General features: G+C 50.3%; 1 protein-coding gene across 1 annotated transcript in view; it reads right to left on the reverse strand.

Annotated features, from left to right (window-relative positions):
* The window catches only part of lpar2a (lysophosphatidic acid receptor 2a), a 61746-nt gene that overhangs the window by 21931 nt on the left and 18523 nt on the right, over positions 1–21292 (reverse strand). The gene's annotated exons all lie outside the window — the stretch shown is intronic.

A 21292-nucleotide genomic window follows, 5' to 3' on the forward strand; every position in this document is an offset into this window, starting at 1 on the left:
ACTGAGACCTCAACCAAGTTAAAAATACAAAAGAGGGTTAGGGCAATAGTTTAACAATAAAAGGGGCCTCCCCTTTAATGCAGAAATGAGAGGAAAATGTTTCTCTCAGAGTGTCTTTGTAACTCCCTCCCCCAGAGAGCAGTGGAGGCTGGATCAGTGTGTTTTTAAAGGCAGAGGTAGCGGGCTTGACAACGAACAAGGGAGTCAAAGTTTACCAGAGTAGGCCGATTGTGGAATTGAGGCCAAAACCAAATCAACGTATTGAACAAAGAACAGTACAGCACAGCACAGGAAACAGGCCCTTCGGCCCTCCAAACCTGTGCCGCTCATTGGTCCAACTAGACCATTCTTCCATATCCCTCCATTCCCAGTCTGCTCACGTGACTATCCAGATAAGTCTTAAACGATCCAAGCGTGTCTGCCTCCACCACCCTACTTGGCAGTGCGTTCCAGGCCCCCACCACCCTCTGTGTAAAATACGTCCCTCTGATATCTGAGTTAAACCTCGCCCCCCTCTCACCTTGAGCCTGTGACCCCGCGTGATCGTCACCTTTGAGTGAGTGGGAGAGCAGGCTCAAGGGGCCAAATGTCCTGCCTCTGCTCCACGTTCATACAGACGTTAATCACATCTCTTGTGGGATACCTTTGGACGCAAATCGGCTGCCACATCTAACATCACAACACGAAGTGTGCTTCTTATGAGGAAACAGATAATTTAAGTTATACTTGTTTGTGGACATTAGAAATTTGCTTTTGTGTATTTGAGTACCAAGGGTTAAAGCTTCAGTTTAGCTTCATGTTAAACAAAGGTGCCTGCACGTCTGTAGTTTAGTTTCACTTTAAACTACGCCTGCATTGTTAGTTCATTAACATCGAAACAAAAGCAAAATCTTGTGAATGAAATCCAAAACTAAAGGCAGGAAATGAGGTAATATGACAAAAACAATTACAGGCTTTTGAAAAGAAAATTAAGCTGTTGCTTAGCAACCAGAGGATCCCAGCAAAAAGCCTTTGGAGTTCAGTATGAAACCAGATAACCCAGAAGCAAGGAGTTTTCTACTGAAAGTAAAGGGAAAGAAAGCAAGTCCCAGGAGCTAAAGAACAGAAAGTTCCAGGAACCAGAGGAGGTAAAATTAAGTCCCAGGACAGCTGGAGAGAAAAGGAGAAAGAGCTGGAATGTGAACAAAGTACTGTTTAATGAAGTTAAAGGGACAGAGAGGGGCTCCCAGATAAAGTCAGAGCTGCAAGGCGTAGTCCTGGGGAAGCTGGCTAGCGAGCAGCTAGATAAATGAAGTAATCATAAGATTGGTGACACCTTACTACAGCCTGTGAAGCCCCAAGTGTTGACGTGACTGGGTACCTGACAGATTTTCTGGCAGCTTCAATGCACGTGGCATTCCAGAGCACAGAAATGCTGAAAGGAGAGGTTAAAATCCTGGATGAGGATCCTCGGTGAAAACATCCAAGAGGAAGCATTGTTTGGGAGAAACTTCCAAGCGGGAGTGGAGTTTCATGGAATCTCCAGTGCAGAGGAGGCCATTCGGCCCATCCAGTTTGCACCAACTCTGAAAAGGTGTCATATCCAGGCCCTATCTCTATAATCCCACACACACTATCCACCTAACCTACACATCTTGGGACGCGAAGAGATAATTTAGCACGGCCAATCTACCTGACCTGCATATTTTTGGACTGTGGGAAGAAACCTGGGCACCCAGAGGAAACCCACGCAGACACAGGGAGAACGTGCAAATGCCACCCGAGGCTGGAATCGAACGCGGGTCCCTGTGAGGCAGCGGTGCTAACCACTGGGCCAACCCCGCCCCCGAGGGTTTAGAAACTCTTTATGTTAAAGTCAGCATTTCAGTGACACCAATTGCCTCAGAGCAACAAGCACGTGGGGGCCATTAATGAGAAATCCACAGGGATTGTGGATGGCGCCCATCATCACTTGTCTAGTGTGTGTGTGCGTGTGTGCACGGGGTGTCAAACCACATTTCACACAGACTGTAAGCATTCGAATATACGACGTTTTGTTTTAGCGTGTAATCATCAGAAATTTGCAACGAGCTGCAAAGGAGTTAGATTTAATCTTTTCCTGTTCAATAAATAGTTTATTCTCTGATTAAAAGCTAACCCGCAGTCAGGCCACTCTAAAAATTTACAAATCAACTGAGCCAGAGTTCTGAAGAATCTCACTGGCTGCAACATCCCCCTTCAGGAGCAAGGCTGGAGAAGTCATTCCTTTAATCGGCGTCACAAGTAAGACTTACATTAACACTGCAAAGAAGTTACTGTGAAAATCCCCGAGTTGTCATGCTCCAGCACCTGCTCGGGTCAATGCACCCTAACCAACACATCTTTCGGATTGTGTGTGTGTGTGTGTCTGTGTGTGTGTGGGGGGGGTGGAAACCGGAGCACCCGGAGGAAACCCATGCAGACACGGGGAGAATGTGCAGTCTCCGCACTGACAGTGACCCGAGCCAGGAATCGAATCGAACCCGGGTCCCTGGGGCTGAGAGGCAGCAGCGCTAACCCACTGTGCTGGCCCAGAAGAGGCAAGTACTTTCTACAAGACAGAAACCAGGCTCCAGCCAATTTAGTGCCGATCGAGAGAGCGTGGGAATGGGCTGATGTGGGACAGTGAGGTTCGCAATCCTGGAAACACTAAGGGATTTACACACCAGCACGGGAGAATAGGTCCAATCACCGTGACAACTAGCATCAACTGTTGTAAAAAAAACCCCATCTGGTTCACTGATGTCCTTACCTGGTGTGGCCTACAAGAACTCCAGAGCCGCAGCAACGTGGTTGACTCTCAACTGCCCTCCAAATGTGGCCCAGCACGCACACTGAAGGGTAACGGGGGTTAAAACAGGCCAACAAATGCTGGCCTTACCCCCTGATGCACAGCCCACAAACCAAAACACTGAGAACAACCCCAAACCCCATCTTCCTTTGGGAGTGACCTGGCCACCATTTCCCAAGGTGGCCACCTCTGGTTGGTCAGGGTCTGTCACATGATCCTCCCTGCATCCACCCATTGGCCGTTCTCGCAATAACCGCTTGCCCTCGCGGCCAATGGGAAAGGAGGTTCTTTGTTAGTCTATTCGCTCGGTAATATTTTATAACAAAAGCGAGTAAGGGAACAAACAAAAATGCACAATTGCAAGGACACCACCGAGAGGGACCAACTGTCAAGAGCTTCATCTTCAGCTCATGGCCGTTCCCACAGAGCTGGCAACCCAATGGCACTGCCACCGCCACCCCCCCCCCCCCCCCCCCCCCGCCCCCCCATCCTGTAGTCACCTTGGCCTCAGCTTCTGAGACAGTGACCCAGACACAGGGCGAGGCCTTTTAGACCGAGGTGTCGACTGGCACTCAGACAGTGTCTAAATCCAGCCGGGCCGTGTGTAAACATCAGCCTGTTTACTGCTGGTGCCTGGTCGCTCCGTCCCCGGGGCACAGAAGGAGCCCTTGTGTGAGTCGCACAAATACAGCCAGGAGGAGGAGGAGGAGGAGGAGGAACTGGGCCAAGAGGCCTTTGGGACAGTCACAACAAGGTGAGTCTAAACACCGCTCAGACTCGAGGGGAAGAGTCAAAGCTCTGGCCACATATAAAAAAAAACTGTGCCTTGTTCCAGGCTGGGGTTAGCTGGTAGGCCAGAGACTAGGCCTGCCAACTCCTGAACACTGGGGGCCATTGTCAAGGTGAGCTCCGGCTGCTGGAGGTCAGAGATCTGCCCACCTCCCCACAACCAGGGGGGGTGCCCGCTCCAAGGGAACAACGCCAACACAACAGAGCAGCGCTGCCAGCTATCACTCTGCACGGTGCTGCCCCTGAGGGAGGGGACAGACCCTGACCCTGAACTTTCAAGGGATAAGAATCTCACTGGATTCACTCACTCACACCATTACTCAGCTCTCTTCAGCCCACACAGACACACAGACGGGGAGAGCGCTGGGGAACACAGGTAGTGAGATAGAGGGAGAGTGAGATAGAAATCCAAGGGCATAAACCAGGAAACATGAAAGAGACTCAAATGAGAAAGAGTGGGGGGGTGGTAGAGAGAGGGACGGAGATGATAAAAGGAAAGATAAGTTGGAGTGAATGCTTACTGCTCACCGGGGCCAAATTCAGAGACAACAGTGAGTGTCCAGGCTAACTTCACAAAATACCCTGCAGTTCCTGCTCTCATTGGCAGCAGTGGTCAGTGCCGCTACCTCACAGCGAGGGAGGATGAGGCAGACAGACACACCCTCTGCACCATGTGCTTCAGAGACAGTGAGGGGCCTCAGAGCAAGAAGCAAGCGCTAAATACCAACGCAACTCCGGGGAGAGGTTAATGAATGAGAAGCCAGCCGTGGCCCAGTGGCAGCACACGTGCCTGGCCCCAGAGAGGGTGTGCCCGGCGAGGGGAGAGGAGGCCGTGCCCAATAGGGAGGGTGGCGTGTGCCCAGTGGGTGGGTGGGTGGGGGGGGGGGGGGGGGGAGGTCATGCCCAGCAGGGGGAGGAGGGGGTGAGGACTGCTCTGTATCAGCACTCAGGCCAAGATCGAGACACACACACAGCCTGACCCTGACCTTCACCCCTTGCAAATGAATTAAAAAGTCACCAAAACAGGAAAAGCCTTCCACGCGAACCCTGCCAGGCTCCTCACTGAACACAGGCGGCAAACTCACACTCAAAACTTTACTATCAGTGTCACAAGTAAAAAAAAACTTACATTAACACTGCAATGAAGTTACAGTGAAATTCTCCTACTTGCCACACGCTGGCGCCAGTTCGTGTACACCGAGGGAGAATTTAGCACGGCCAGTGCTTGTGAGTTTACTATCAAATAAATCAGTTGGACTTAAACCTGGCATTGTCAGACTTCTTACTGTGCTGAATGGATAGACAGAGAGGTAACTCCTTCGCTCAGGGCCCAGACTGTCAATGGCAGAGTGAAGGAAGCAGAGAACACAGAGTAGGTCAGGTATGGAGGAGAGCAGAGATCTTGGAGAGCTTTCAGAGCTGGAGGAGCTTAGAGAGAGAGGGGGGGGGGGGCAGAGGGGGAGAGAGAAGAGCGAGAGAAACAAATGGAAGGATTTAAAAAGACAAAAAGATGAGGATTGTTAGGTTGAAAGCCAATGTGCGTCTGCAAGCACAGGGTTGATAGGTGATCGAGACTGAAACATCGAAGGTGGGCAGAGGCAGGGGTGTGGGGCAGCACGGTAGCACAGTGGGTTAGCACTATTGCTTCACAGCTCCAGGGTCCTGGGTTCGATTCCCGGCTCGGGTCACTGTCTGTGCAGAGTTTGCACGTTCTCCTCGTGTCTGCGTGGGTTTCCTCCGGGTGCGCCGGTTTCCTCCCACAGTCCAAAGATGTGCAGGATAGGGTGATTGGCCATGCTAAGAAATTGCCCCTTAGCGTCCAGTGATGCGTAGGTTAGAGGAACTAGTGGTATGATATGGGGGTAGGGCCTGGGTGGGATTGCAGACTCGATGGGCTGAAGGGCCTCTTTCTGCACTGTAGGGATTCTGTGAGATTAATGAGCTGCTATATATGTCAGGTTTTGTTAAATCAGAATGGTGTTAGGGATGGATTTGATCAGAATACAATCACTTCATTGCGCCACCTACTTCTATCTCTGTAACACTGGCTGTCTGCGCCTCCCCACCATCCCAACTAGACTCACCTCCAGACTCAACTCTTCCAGCACCTTCCGCCCGCTCTCTCATCTTCCACCGCCCTCCGCGCATGGTAATCTCGTCCAAATCCCTTGCAGACTGTCCGCCCTGACTGGATCCATCCAGTCCCCTCACCTTCACGGCTCTCCGCTCCTGACCCTGCCTGGAAAGGTCACTGGGACGGTTTCTAGACGAGGTGGTCGGGGGAACTGGGCCGAGATCCAAACCTCTGTGCCCCAAACTGCCCAAGGGAGCCTAGCAGCAGAAAGTCTCAACTCCTTCCAAAAGGCACTGGGCCATTCCGCTCACGCGCCGGGCTACAGATGTTAGGTTTCTCAGACAGCGCAGGCACGATGGGATGGCCTCTTTTGGTGCCATTCTCTTCCTTTGAATCTATTCTACATTCCCTCCACCGTTCCTCACAATTGTCCAAGGTTCTAGGAGGCCAGCAGAAAGGAATGGGGGAGGAGAGAGCGATGAATTTGGGGACAAGGAGGTTTCTTTCTACTTAGTCATTCGACCAGCATTTATTGCCCATCCCTAGTCACCCTTGAACTGAGTGTCTCACTCAGTCATTTAAGAGTCAACCACATTGCTGTGGCTCTGGAGTGACATGTAGGCCAGACTGGGTAAGGACAGCAAATTTCCTTCCCTAAAAGGACATTAGTGAACCGGTTGGGTTTTTCCGACAATGGTTTCATGGTCATCAGCAGATTCTTAATTCCAGATGTTCTTTTCCTTGAATTCAGATCCCACCAGCCGTGACAGGATTCGATCCCAGTTCCCCAGCTGAGTTTCTGGATTAATAGTCTAGTGATAATACCACAAGGCCATCGCCTCCCCACTCTGCACTGGAACAAGCTAAAAATAGGATTTAAACAAAAACCGGTGCGAGACGGAGAGCGGGGTGACCTTCTAATTCCTTCCTCCCAGTGACTCACAAGCATCCTGCAAGAGTCATGCGTTCATCCTTGAAGAAACAGAGAGATAAGCATCAGCCACATCCAGAGTTCCTCCAGTCACCACGGGAATTAAGGCAACTGCGAGATCTTTCTCAGCCCCCGGCTTTGTCCAAGCCTGGGGGCAGCAATGGAACGAGTGCACCACTCCATATCCGACTGCCCCTTACCCCACACCTCACTGGGAATACCTCCAGAACCAGCCTTCTGGCACCCGGCAAGCCAGAGGTAAAAAGAGAGAAAACAAGACCAAGGGCTTGTATCAGCAGCTTCCATGAGCCCCCGCCTCCCCAGACATCTCAAAGCAATTAAAAGTTACAGTTTATTAGTCAGAAGTAAGGCTTACATTAAACACTGCAACAAAGTTATTGTGAAAATCCCCTAGTTGCCTCACCCCAGCGCCTGTGCAGGTCAATGCACCCTAACTAGCACGTCCACGGGAGGAAACCGGAGCACCCGGAGGAAACCCAGGCAGACACGGGGAGAACATGCAGACTCCACACAGTGACCCAAGCCGGGAATCGAAGCTGGGTCCCTGGCGCCGTGAGGCAGCAGTGCTAAGCCACTGTGCCACCCAAAAGCACTACAGTTTATTTCCAGAGGTACAGCATTAAAAAAAAAAATTGCAATAAACCTGCAGAAGAACCCTGGTCACACTGCAGTAAGCGTACTGTGCGCAGTGCTGTTCTCCATAGCTGACCTTTCTCTACACCCCAGCTGTGACTGTAACACTACATTCTGCACTCTCTCGTTTCCTTCTCTATGAATGGTATGCTGTCTGCGTAGCGCGCAAGAAGCAATACTTTTCACCATATGCTAATACATGCAACAATAAAAAAATCAAATCAAGTACATAAAGGACAAAAACACTGGGGAAAGAAAGGATGATTCCTGAAGGAGTATAGCTGGCAGGAAAGATTGAATATACTGGGGTGTTTTACTTCCGTAAAAAAGACTCACAAATTGAGATCTTCAAAAGTATGAACAGTTTGGTAAAAGGTAGATGTAGAAACTACGTTTCCATTTAGCATCATAACTATATAGGAGGCCATTCAGTCTATCAACTCCATGCCAGCTCTCCGTTTAGCAATTCCCTGCGCTATCCCGACAGGCCTGACCCTCAGTCCAATCGTTAACCATCCCCGGCTTCCAGCAACCTCTTGAGTAGCAAGTGCCAGGTCTTTACCACTCACTGCGTTTTTAAAAAAATTCATTCACGGGACATGGGCACCGCTGGCTGGACCGGCATTTATTGCCCATCCCTAGTTGCCCTTGAGAAGGTGGTGGTGAGCTGCCTTCTTGAATCGCTGCAGTCCATGTTCTGTGCGTTGACCCACAGTGCCATTAGGGAGGGAATTCCAGGATTTTGACCCAGCGACTGCGAAGGAACGGCCGATATATTTCCAAGTCAGGATGGTGAGTGCTTTGGAGGGGAACTTGCAGGTGGTGGTGTTCCCCTGTATCTGCTGCCCTTGCCCCTCTAGATGGAAGTAGTCGTGGGTTTGGAAGGTGCTGTCTAAGGATCTTTGGTGAATTGCATCTTGTAGATGGTACACATTGCTGTTACTGAGCGTCGGTGGCGGAGGGAGTGAATGTTAGTCGATTATAAACTAAGTGCTTCCCCTCATTCCCCCAGCATCTCATATCTGTACGTCCCTTGCCACTTATTCCACTGACTAATTAGAACAGCCTCGGTTCACTTTCTTTGAACCCGTCATCGTCTAACAAACCTCATCTCCATCTCCTTGGCTCCGAGGAGATAAATCCTATCTTCCCCAACCCAAAACATAGCCTAACTAGAGCTCAACTTCAGTGTAACTTCCCTGGGCTTTGACACTCTATTTATGAGGCCTCAGGGCACACACGTTTTGTTAAGTACTCTTCCAACATGCCCACCACCTTTGGAGATAATTGCAGCCAAACAGCAAGGATTCCTCCACATTGGCACAGTGGCACTGCTGCCTCACAGCGACAGGGACCCAGGTTCGATTCCTGGCTTGGGTCACTGTCTGTGTGGAGCTTGCACATTCACCCCATGTCTGCATGGGTTTCCTCAGGGTGCTGCAGTTTCCTTCTGAAAGACGTGCTGAATTAACCCTAACGTCAGGGGGACTAGCTAGGGTAAATGCATGGGGTTATGGGGATAGGGCCTGGGTGGGACTGTGGTCAGTGCAGACTCAATGGGCCAAATGGCTTCCTTCTGCCCTGTAGGGATTCTATAGAACTCAATCATTTAGTCTATATTGTCTCCCTTATTTTGTGTCAAAATTCATCAGCTCATACTTCTCCATATTAAATTTCTCTGCCGTTTGTTCTGCTGGCCTATGATTTTTTTGAATGGATGTGGGCATCACTGACTAGTCCAGCATTTACTGCTCATTCCTAGTTGTCCTTGAGAAGGTGGTGGCAAGTGGCCTTCTTGAACCCGCTGCAGTCCGTGTGATGTAGCCCATGTTCTGAGGGTTGACCCGCAATGCCGTTAGGGAGGGAATTGCAGGATTTTGACCCAGTGGCTGCGAAGGAATGGCCGATATATTTCCAAGTCAGGATGGTGAGTGGTTTGGAGGGGAACCTGTGGTGCTCCCATGTATCTGCTGTCGTTTTCCTTCTAGATGGTAACGACTGTGGGTTTGGAAGGTGCTGTCTAAGGAGTCTCCGCGAGTTTCATCAGTGAATCTTAGAGATGGTCCACACTAGATGGTGGAAGGAGGGAATGTTTGTGGAAGGGTTAGCAATCAAGCTTTGTCCTGGATGGTGTCGAGCTTCTTGGGTGTTGTTGGAGTTGCACCCATCCGGGCAAGTGGGGAGTATCCCATCACACTCCTGACTTGTGCCTTGTAGATGGTGGACAGGCTTTGGGAAAATCAGGAGCTGAGTTACTCCCCGCAGGATTCCTAACCTCTGACCTGCTCTGGTAGCCACTGTGTTTATATAACTGGGTCCATTTCAGCTTCTGGTCAACGGTGACCCTCCCAAGGATGTGGGGGATTCAGCGATGACAATGTCCTAAAAATTTCTGGACCAAAAGCTAGTTGGGGTAGACATGAGGGAGAGGAGAGGGAGGGGGAATTCTAGAGATTGACATTCGGGCAGCTAAAGCACAGCAATTAAAAATCAGGGCTGCATGAGAGGAGGGAATCGGAGGAGCACACGTATCTCAGAGGGTCGAGGGGCTGGAAGCCACAGGGATTGGGAGGGGTGGGAATGGAATTAAGAATTTTAAAATTGAGGATGTGCCAGATGTGGAGTCAGCGTGAGGTGTCCAAAGCAAGCCAGATAACACACTGAAGTTAATCTCTCTGCCAGGCTAATATTCCTGTGTCTGAACACAGGCCAGTTTGTTTGGGCAAACTTCCATTTTTATTAAACACTTGTTAAGGCTTTACCGAGTGTTCCCCAGCATCCCTCCCCTCAATCTCCCAAAATTATCCCAAGGCTTTCCCTGGCTCAGACATTTAACTCACTGTTGTGTAGTTATACTCCAACATTCCTGCACAAGCTTTAAAACCCACAGAGTCCTGATAGTTAGTTGTTTGTGTCCCTAACCACATCCTTCCTTATTTCTTTTCTTTCGCTCTGCAAGTTTTGGCAAGTTCCCGGCAATTTTAATCAGTTCTCTCCCTCAGGATTTTACATTTTAGATGTTTGTTAGATGTTTGACTCGAGAGAGAGAGAGAAGAAAAGACACCAGGGCATCCTGTCGCTTTCCCTGTCTCTGCCCCAAGTATCTCATTGTCCCACACCACCCGAGTGGCTGCAACTCACTCAGTCCCTGTTTCCAGTTGGAAAATCTACAGGAGCTCCCCAAAAAAAAACACAGCAGCTTCCAGAGCCTCCTGACCAGCCCCGGCATTCCGGACCTGTGCTCTCCCTCGCCTCCCAGACAACCTTCCTTCTTATTACCCCATCTGCCCCTTCCGTTACGACAAAGATCTCCCCTCCCTCTACCCAATCTTACCCGCTGCCATTCCTGCAAACCCCCCCCCCTCTAATTATCCCATCTGCCCCTCCCCCCAAACTCCCCTCCCTTTCATTCCCCATTTCTCCCCGAACCATCGCTCTGGCTCCGAAAGTAAAAACATCTCTCTCTCTCTCTGTCAAACCGGCCCCAGGGGAAGGCAATGGCCCAGTGATGTTGTCACTGGACTATGAATCCCAGAAGCTCAGCTAACGTTCTGGGGATCCGGGTTCATAGAATTCCTACAGGCGGCCATTCGGCCCATCGAGTCTGCACCAACAACAATCCCACCCAGGCCCTATCCCCATAACCCCACCCTAGCTAGTTCCCCCCGACACTAAGGGGCAATTTAGCACAGCCAATCTACCTAACCTGGACATCAAATACCACTATGGCAGGCGGTGGAATTTGAATTCAATAAGAAATATCTGGAATTAAGAATCTACTAGTGACTGTGAAACCATTGTCGGAAAAACCCATCTGGGTCACTAATGTTCTTTAGGAAAGAAAATCTGCCGTCCTTACCCGCTCTGGCCTACATGCAACTCCAGAGCCACAGCAATGTGGTTGACTCTCAACTGCCCTCCAAGGGCAACTAGGGATGGGCAATAAATGCTGGCCCAGCCAGCGACACCCACATCTCATGAATGAATAATTTTTTTAAAACTTACCCTGGCCAATCACAGGGCCACTTCCTTCCTCCAGAGCCCCACCAATCAGGGAGGCCCTCCCCTGCCAATCACAGAGCCTCCTCATCCACACACAACCAATCACTAGCCTTGACCAGTCACTGAATTCTAGATAGCTCCCCGGGGCAGTGCAGCACTCCCTCCGCACTGCACTGGGAGTGTCAAATCCGTACACCAAACCCATAACGTAGAACATAGAACAGTACAGGCCCTTCAGCCCTCAATGTTGTTCCGAGCTATGTCCAAACCCAAAATAAAGCTATCCCACTCCCTATAATTCTGGAGTGCTCCATGTGCCTAACCAATAACCGCTTGAAAGTTCCTAAAGTATCTGACTCCACTATCACAGCAGGCAGCGCATTCCACACTCCAACCACTCTGAGTAAAGAATCTACCTCGGACATCTCTCCTATATCTCCCACCATGAACCTTATAGTTATGCCCCCTAGTAACAGCTACATCCGCCCGAGGAAATAGTCTCTGCGTGTCCACTCTATCTATCCCCCTCATCATCTTATAAACCTCTATTAAGTCGCCTCTCATCCTCCTCCGCTCCAAAGAGAAAAGGCCCAGCTCCCTCAATCTTTCCCCATAAGATCTACCCTCCAAACCAGGCAGCATCCTGGTAAATCTCCTCTGCACTCTCTCCAATGCTTCCACATCCTTCTTGTAGTGAGGTGACCAGAACTGCACACAATATTCCAATATTACAACGTTCTGAGTCAAGAAGGAGACAAACATAAGAAAAAATAAGAAATAGGAGCAGCAGTAGGCCATCTAGCCCTTCGAGCCTGCCCCGCCATTCAATAAGATCATGGCTTTCCCGCTTTCTCCCCATAACCCTTAATTCCCTTGTCTATCAGAAACCTATCTACCCGTGACTTAAATATATTTAGCGAGGTAGCCTCCACCACTTCAACGGGCAGAGAATTCCGGAGATTCACCACCCTTTGAATGAAGAAGTTCCTCCTCAACTCTGATCTAAACCTGCCACCCCCCTTATCTTGAGGCTGTGCCCTCTAGTCCTGCTATCCTTTCTAAGCGGGAAGAATCTCTCTACCTCAGGAAGAGTTTGCACCTTCTCAAGCACATCCAAAGATATGTGGGTTAGGTTGATTGACCATGCTAAGAAATTGCCCCTTAGTGTCCAGGGATGTGTAGGTTAGAGGGATTAGTGGGTATAATACGTAGGGATATGGGGGGTAGGATTGTGTTCGGTGCAGACTCGATGGGCTGAATGGCCTCTTTCTGCACTGTAGGGTTTCTATGATTCTAAGCAGTAGGGAAGGAAGAAGCACAGGTAAAAAAAAAGGTGATGCGAGAATGGCCAACTTCCCCTCCCTGAGCACAGGGTAAACTGTCTGCACGGCAAGACTCACCACTTCCCCTCACAAATCAAACTGAAAGGTGGCCTGGAGGTTTCTGGCACAAAAGCAAAACCGCCAGGCTGAAAAGGGCAGAACAAAAGCCACAGATTTATACAGCCACTCTGAGCAGCAGGGGTCTGCTATAAATACTCTGGCCTGGAAGGCCCAGCACACCAATGTCCTCATTAAAGTTATAAGTAGCATTCTACGTCCAACCAATTCTCACTCTCAGTCAGCAGCGCACTCTGCCCAGTTCCTCTCCACTGATCAGGAGTCTTGTTCAGTGCTGACCCCTCAACCTCAGGGGCTCTCGAGAGTTGGACTCATTTCTCACCCCTACCCAAAGGCTTCTACAAACTGGGGGGCGGCTGTTGCCCCAATTAATGGGGGAGGGCTGAAGTAGAGTGAAAGTAAAGTTTAATAATTAGTCAGGAGTGGGGCGGCACGGTAGTACAGCGGGTTAGCACCACTGCTTCACAGCTCCAGGGTCCTGGGTTCGATACTCGACTCGGGTCACTGTCTGTGTGTGGAGTTTGCACGTTCTCCTCGTGTCTGTGTGGGTTTCCTCCAGTTTCCTCCCACAGTCCAAAGATATGCGGGTTAGATTGGTTGGCCATGCTAAGAAATTGCCCCTTAGTGTCTCAGGATAGTGGAGGTTAGAGGGAATTAGTGGGAATAATATGTAGGGATATGGGGATAGGGCCTGGGTGGGATTGTGTGCAGTGCAGACTTGATGGGCCGAAGGGCATCTTTCTGCACTGTAGGGCTCTATGATCTAATTAAGGCTTACATTAACACTGCAATGCAGTTAGTATGAAAATCCCCTAGACGCCACGCTCCAGCACCTGTTCGGGTACACAGAGAATTTAGCGTGGCCAATCCACCTAACCAGTGCATCTTTCGGACTACGGCAGAACACCCAGAGAAAACCCATGCAGATACAGGGAGAACGTGCAGACTCCGCACAGACCTAAGCCAGGAATCGAACCCTGGCACCGTGAGGCAGCAGCGTTAACCACTGTGCCAGCCGTGCTGAGGGAAAGCTGTTCCCCTTGTAACGCCCAATGAATTACAAAAGTCATAGAATCCCTACAGTGTAGGAGGAGGCCATTCGGCCCATCGAGTCTGCACCGACCACAATCCCACCCAGACCCTATCCCTGTAACCCCATGTATTTATCCTGCTAATCCCCCTGACACTAAAGGGGCAATTTATCACGGCCAATCCACCTCACCCGCACATCTTTGGTGGCTCAGTTACCGAGTGTGATGGGCACACAGCGTACAGAAGGTGCAAGGCAAACCAACAGTCAGATTCTCAACATGTCTCACATCGGTAGCAGTTCAGAGAAGGTTCGCTTGGCCGATTCCCGGGAATCTCTCACGAGGAAAGGCTCAGCAGGTTGGGCCAATGCCCACTGGGGGTTGAACAGCAAGAGATGATCTCATTGAAACGTAAGATTTGGCGAGGGGGATTGGGGTACACGTCGAGAGGACATTGGGAAAATGTAGCATGAGATTTCTTCTTATTCATTGTGGGGCATGGGACATGCTGGGACTTGAGAAGCTGAGTTACACAGAGAGATTGAATAGGTTAGGACTTTATTCCCTGGAGCACAGAAGAATGAGGGGAGATTTGATAGAGGTGTATAAGATTTTGATGGGTATAGATAGAGTGAATGCAAGCAGGCTTTTTCCACTGAGGCTAGGGGAGAAAAAAAAACCCAGAGGGCTTGGGTTAAGGGTGAAAGGAGAAAAGTTTAAAGGGAATATTAGGGGGGGATTCTTCACGCAGAGTGTGGTGGGAGTGTGGAATGAGTTGCTGGATAAATACGGAGTCACTTTTAACATTCAAGAAAAACTTGGACGGGTTCATGGATGAGAGGGGTGTGGAGGGATATGGTCCAGGTGCAGGTCAGTGGGACTAGGCAGAAAAATGGTTCGGCACAGACAAGGGCCAAAAGGCCCGTTTCTGAGCTGTAATTTTCTATGGTTTTATGGGTGTCGCTGGCTAACCAGCATTTATTGCCCATCTCTGTTGCCCTTGGAGAACAGTTGAGAGTCAGCCACATTGCTGAGGCTCTGGAATCACATGTAGGCCAGACCAGGTAACGACAGCAGATTTCCTTTTCTAAACGACATTAGTGACCCAGATGGGTTTTTCCAACAATGGTTTCATGGTCATCAGCAGATTCTTAATTCCAGATTTTTTTTTTATTGAATTCCAATTCCACCACCTGCCGTGATGGGATTCGAACCCGGGTCCCCAGAACATCAGCTGCGTTTCTGGATTAATAGTCTACCACTGAAGAATAAAGGCATCGCCCCTTTAAGTTGCAGACTATGCATATGTCTCAAAATGCGTGCAGTTCTGCTCACAGATTGTACTGCAGAGGGTGCGGCGAAGGGGGAGAGTCACCAGGATGCTGCTTGGGCAGAGAGTCTGAGCTAGGAGGAGAGGTCGGATAGGCTGAGGCTACTTTCCTTGAGGCAGCAAAGGTAGAGAGAGGATCTGATAGAGGTGTGTAAGTATGTAGAAGATAGGATGGATAGGAAGACAGGTTTTGCACTACTGGAAGGGTCAATAACCAGGGGACTTAGACTTAAGGTAAGAGGTAGAGCTTAGATGGGAGTTGAGGGGGAACCAGAGGGGATCTGGAGCTCAGTGGCTGAAAGAGAGGGCAGGAACTCGCATAACATTTAAGAAATATTTAGATATTCGCTTGCCCTGCCAGACGATGGGCCACATGCTGCAAAATTTGATTGGTGTAGTCAGATCTTTGTGGCCACAATGGGCCGAATGGCCTCCTCCTGTGAAGGAAATCTGTGAAAATGAATTTAAAATCATTGCAAGCACCGGAATTCTCTTCCTCAGCAAGCCAGGGTGACTGGGTATGTTCAAGGCTGTTTCTTATTACCTTGCGTGAGTCACTCTAAGGATGCAGGAGTCACCGACAGGATTGGCAGTCATTGCCTAGCTCCCCCCCCCACTCCAACTCCCTGTTTGGGAAGGTGGTGGAAAGCTGCCTTCCTGAGTCCTTGTGGTCCATGCGGTATTCCTTCCTGAATACTTGATGCAACCGAGTCACTCAGTTCAATAAAGGATTCTCTGTACGGATGTGGGATGGAGGCCAGGAGGCTAACAGTACAACCCATCCCCCCCACCCCACAGGCCAGGAGGCCGACAGCACCCCACCCCACAGGCCAGGAGGCCGACAGCACCCCACCCCACAGGCCAGGAGGCCGACAGCACCCCACCCCACAGGCCAGGAGGCTAACAGTACAACCCATCCCCCCCACCCCACAGGCCAGAAGGCCGACAGCACCCCTCCCCACAGACCAGGAGGCTAACAGTACAACCCACCCCCCCCAACCCACAGGCCAACAGCAACCACCCCCCGCTGCTGCCCACCCACTCTTACCCCCAAATACAGGCCAGGAGTCCAAAAGCGACCCAAGAATTTCTTAAATTTTCTTTTTTAAATTTTTCTTTTAAAAACCAGGATGTGTGTTTCGCTGGCTGGGCCCAGTATTTACTGCCGATCCCTAACTGGCCTTCATTTCAGAGGGCGGTTGAGAGTCAAACACATTGCTGTGGCTCTGGAGTCACATGTAGGCCAGACCGGGTGAGGACAGCAGATTTCCTTCTCTAAAGAGAACCAGATGGGTTTTTCCTGACAATCGACAATGGTCATCGCTGGACTTCTAATTCTAGATTTTTATTGGATTCAAATTTCACCGTCTGCCGTGGTGGGATTCGAATCCGGGTCCCCAGAACGTTACTCTGGGTCTCCGGATTATTAGGCCAGTGGCAAGACCACTGGAGCTCCACAAGGCGGGGCTGAGACATCTGAAGATTGTCCTGCTAAAAAGGTGTGGAAGGACTTGGGGAGAAGGCAGCAAAGTAACTCTGATCAGGTAGGAATCAGGGAATTGCTCAGCCTACGTGACTCCATGGCTGGCAATGATTTACCTGAGCGCCCAAGGGTAGACAGGATGAGAAACAGTGCAGAAATCATAATGGGCGTTTTACTGCAATGTTGCCCTGGTCACTGTGACCCCAGCGCAAACCAGAGGACAATAACAACCACTTGCTGACTGAGGCCTGTAACAAGGTGAACAAAAGAGCCCCCTCCCTCCCTCCCCCTGTGGGAGAACACAACAAGAGTTATCTAATAAGAACATAAGAAATAGGAGCGGGAGTCGGCCATCTAGCCCTTCGAGTCTGCCCCGCCATTCAATAAGATCATGGCTGATCTGAAGTGGATCAGTTCCACTTTCCCGCTTTCTCCCCATAACCCTTAATTCCCCCGTCCATCAAAAACCTATCTACCCGTGACTTAAATATATTCAGCGAGGTAGCCTCCACCACTTCAACGGGCAGAGAATTCCAGAGACTCACCACCCTTTGAGTGAAGAAGTTCCTCCTCAACTCTGATCTAAACTGTCCCCCTCTTATCTTGAGGCTGTGCCCTCTAGTTCTGCTGTCCTTTCTAAGCGGGAAGAATCACCTCTCTACCTCTACACTATCCATCCCCTTCATTATCTTATATGTCTCTATAAGAGACATTCTCATTCTCCTAAACTCCAGCAAATACAGGCCCAGTCTATTCAGTCTCCCTTCATAGTCCAATCCCCTCATCTGCGGTATCAGCCTAGTGAACCTCCTCTGCACTCCCTCCAAGGCCAACATATCCTTGCCCAAGTGCGGCGACCAAAACTGTGCACAGTACTCCAGCTGCGGCCTCACCAGTGCCCTGGATCGCCAGAGGGGGCACGATGCACTTTAGTGTACCTCCCGGCAGCACGCCTGCCACACTTCCCAAAACCTGTCTGTGAACGTCTTAGAGAAAAAAGATATCAAAAAAAACAAAAACGGTAGAAAAGGTGACCCACACACCCAAACTGGGAGGGCAGAGGGAAGAAAAAAAACATCAACACGTGGTTGAGAGCTAGACAGGATACAAGGAATCCGCCAAGGACAATGTCTGCTCGTAAACAGCCCCTTCCTGCTATGTGTGTGTGAAGGACACAGAGAAACAACAGCCTTACAATTACGTCACTGGCCAATTCATCCTAATGTTCCTCAGGCACGAGATCAAACCCAACCACAAGGGCTTTGAAAGAACTTAAACTCAAATGAATGAGCAAATCCAAGAATTAAAAAAAACCAACAACAAAACTACAGGATTGTGGTTAAGAAAACGCTTCAGTCACTAACACCCTTCAGGGAGGGGGGGTTCTGGCATTGAATCCGAACTGCTCTCAACAATTCACACCCCACTGCCTCCGGGCTTCAGTAACTCAAGAACTGCTCCACCACCTTCCCAAGGGCAATTAGGGATGGGCAACAAATGCTCCCTCAAACAGATGACCTTAGAACAATTGCCATTTAACATCGATACAGTTTATTTATTTACTAGTGTCGCAAGTAGACTTAGCTTAACACTGCAATGAAGTGACTGTGTAGGTCGCCACATTCCGGCGCCTGTTCGGGTACACTGAAGGAGAATTTAGCACATTAACCTTCACGTCTTTTGGACTACAGGAGGAAACCCACACAGACACAGGGAGAACGTGCAGACTCCACACAGACAGTGACCCAAGCCGGGAATCGAACCCAGGGTCCCTGACACTGAGGCAGCAGTGCTAACCACCGTGCAGGCTGTATGGCCCTGGGGGGGTGCCATAAACACAGTTACAAACATGGTATGTTTAAAGTTATCAGCGGGTGAATGTTAGACCCAGGTCTCCTTTCCAGTTACGGTAATAACTGTTGGGGCTTTTCCCCTCCGGTAAATCAAACACAGGGACAAAGCGAGGAGGACAGCCCTCAGAAAGAAGGGAACCGCCCGAAATAATTTAAAAAAAAAACACACACACAATGCAGAAAGGAAACTTAAAACAAGCGAAATGTGATTAAAGGGTCAATAACTCATTTCAACCCCTGCGGTGCCCATCGGGCACGGAAGGCCAGCGGTGCCCTCAGACACACATGTTCCCTCTCCAGGGTTATTACCGTAACTGGAAAGGAGACCGGGGTCTAACATTCACCCTCTCCAGGGACACCCGGCTGTGAACGTAGCTGTGGTAGAGGGGTAGGCAGCCGGGCTGGACATTCCCCACTGCGTGTTTGGCCTGGACCAGGGGCAGGTTCATGATGGGGTCCTCTGCCTCAATAAGACTGCATTGTTGCCCACGGTTTCGACTTAAAGCCCAAGCACTGGATGAATGGACCGAGGCAGCGGAACTCCGGTTTACAAGACGCGAGCTTAAACCAGCCAAGCCACAGCACCAAGCGAGGTACAGGCCGCTGATTAGAGATCCTTTGGCCCATTAATCTGCACCCACACTTATAGCAACAAGTGCGATTTAAATCACAGCCCATACACACCACACTAACCGAGCGCTCGGTAACCCAGCACAACGAACAGGAAACAGGGCCATCCTGACCTACGATGAAGCGAGCAAATACACCAGCCCTCGCTAACTGCTCCAGGATCGGCACGGCGACACAGTGGGTTAGCACTGCTACCTCAACAGTGCCAGGGACACGGGTTCGATTCCCCGGCAGCACGGCGACACAGTGGGTTAGCACTGCTACCTCACAGCGCCAGGGACACGGGTTCGATTCCCTGGCAGCACGGCAACACAGTGGGTTAGCACTGCTACCTCACAGCGCCAGGGACAAGGGTTCGATTCCCGGCAGCACGGCGACACAGTGGGTTAGCACTGCTACCTCACAGCGCCAGGGACACGGGTTCGATTCCCTGGCAGCACGGCGACACAGTGGGTTAGCACTGCTACCTCACAGCGCCAGGGACAAGGGTTCGATTCCCGGCTTGGGTCACTGTCTGTGCGGAGTCCGCACGTTCTCCCTGTGTCTGCTCCGGGTGCTCCAGTTTCCTCCCACAGTCTGGGAGATGTGCTGGTTAGGGTGCGTTGGCTGTCTAAATTGACCCTAGTGTCAGGGGGATTAGCAGGATAAAGGCACGGGATTGTGGGAATACAGCCTGGGTGGGATTGTGGTGAGTGCAGACTTGAGGGGCTGAATAGCCTTCTTATGCACTGTAGCAATCTATGATTGGGGCCAACATGTTCCCCTGGAATTGTGGGAGGAGTACACAATCTCCCTCCAAACTCAACAGCATTCCCTGTGGATCGAGACTGCAACAACCAGGAGCCTCAGGAAGCAGTAAACTTTTTATTGTTGCTTAGTTCCTATCAGCTTTGAGACCAGAATTCCTTCATGTGGAATCATCTTACGGAGCTGTTTTTGGAATGTTGTCTGCTGGTCGGACCATTCGCCTCCCCAGGGCGAGCCTGGATACTCCTGGAGGATGGGGAGGGGGGTACAGTGCGAATCCTTATCCATTGGGGTCCCATCACATACACTCAGTAGCGGAATATTTCACTTGCAGATCAGCTCATACACTCTCTAATAAAATTTAACAACGGATTCTGGAATCTGGAACCAAAAGAGAAGACACTGGAAAATCTCAGTGGGTCTGGCAGCATCTGTAAGGAGAGGAAGGAGCTGACGTTGCGAGTCCAGATGACCCTTTGTTAAAGTGGTCATCTCTCCCCGCTTTTGTCTCTCCCCCCACCTCTGTCTCTTCCCCACAGAGTTGATACCTGACTGAATGATACCGCATGTATCATGATTGGAACACTACACAACACCACGTCCTTGGCTCCCCCTGTCCTGTTGAGTTTTACTCCTCCGCATATCCAGCAGCTTGTAACAATCCACAAAATGATAGGAACGGTTTACAATGCTCCCCCTTCCCCCACCCCCCCCCAGCTCCCATCCCTTCCTGCCGGTGGAATTACCCCACCCAAGGTATATTTTCTATCTAGAAAAACTCTCTCACACTGGACTCCGATGCAAATTCCACGCAAACAAATGGGAATCGTTGGACACGACAAGTCCCTGGTCTCAAACCCATCCCAATAGTTGCCCGCTCTCAAGCTTCCAAAGGAAGAGTGGGATCAGGTTCAGGACTGAGCACAGCCCCTGCTTGGCCAATCCCCATGGCCAAGCATGGGTGTCACCCTCTAGCTGCCTGTGGGCGAGAGCAAACTGGGCTTCGCGTCACTAGCATGTGTCCAATACACAGACTCAGCGGAGGCCTATCCACACTCAACACAGCAGAACTGGTAAACACTGCACAGCCTAGGGACTTAGAGAGAGAGAGAGAGAAGGAATGCAGATGGAGATGGAGCTGGTGCAGATGGAGGAGGAGAAAGTGGGGTCCCGGACACGCGTCCTTTGTTTGAACAGAGAGGAGTACGGTAGGATGAGAGAAGAATTGGCGAATGTTGACTGGGGGAGCGCGTTGGAAGGTAGGTCTGCTGAGGAGCAGTGGAGGATCTTTAAGGAGATCTTTCTTGGTGCTCAGCGGAACTTTATTCCGATGGTCAAAAGGGACCGTAGGAGGAGAGGTAATAAGCCGTGGATAACGAAGGAGGTGAAGGAAAGTGTTAAATTAAAAGCGGAGGCGTTTAGAGTAGCTAAGAGTAGTGGGTGAGAAGAGGATTGGGAGAGGTTTAAATGTCAACAAAGATTGACAAAGAAGTTGATAAAGAAGGGAAGGAGAAACTATGAAGCTGGGCTAGCGCTTAATATAAAAAAGGATAGCAAGA

Source organism: Carcharhinus amblyrhynchos, chromosome 33, assembly GCF_965287045.1.
Source record: "Carcharhinus amblyrhynchos chromosome 33, sCarAmb.v2.hapA, whole genome shotgun sequence".
NCBI lineage: Eukaryota > Metazoa > Chordata > Chondrichthyes > Carcharhiniformes > Carcharhinidae > Carcharhinus > Carcharhinus amblyrhynchos.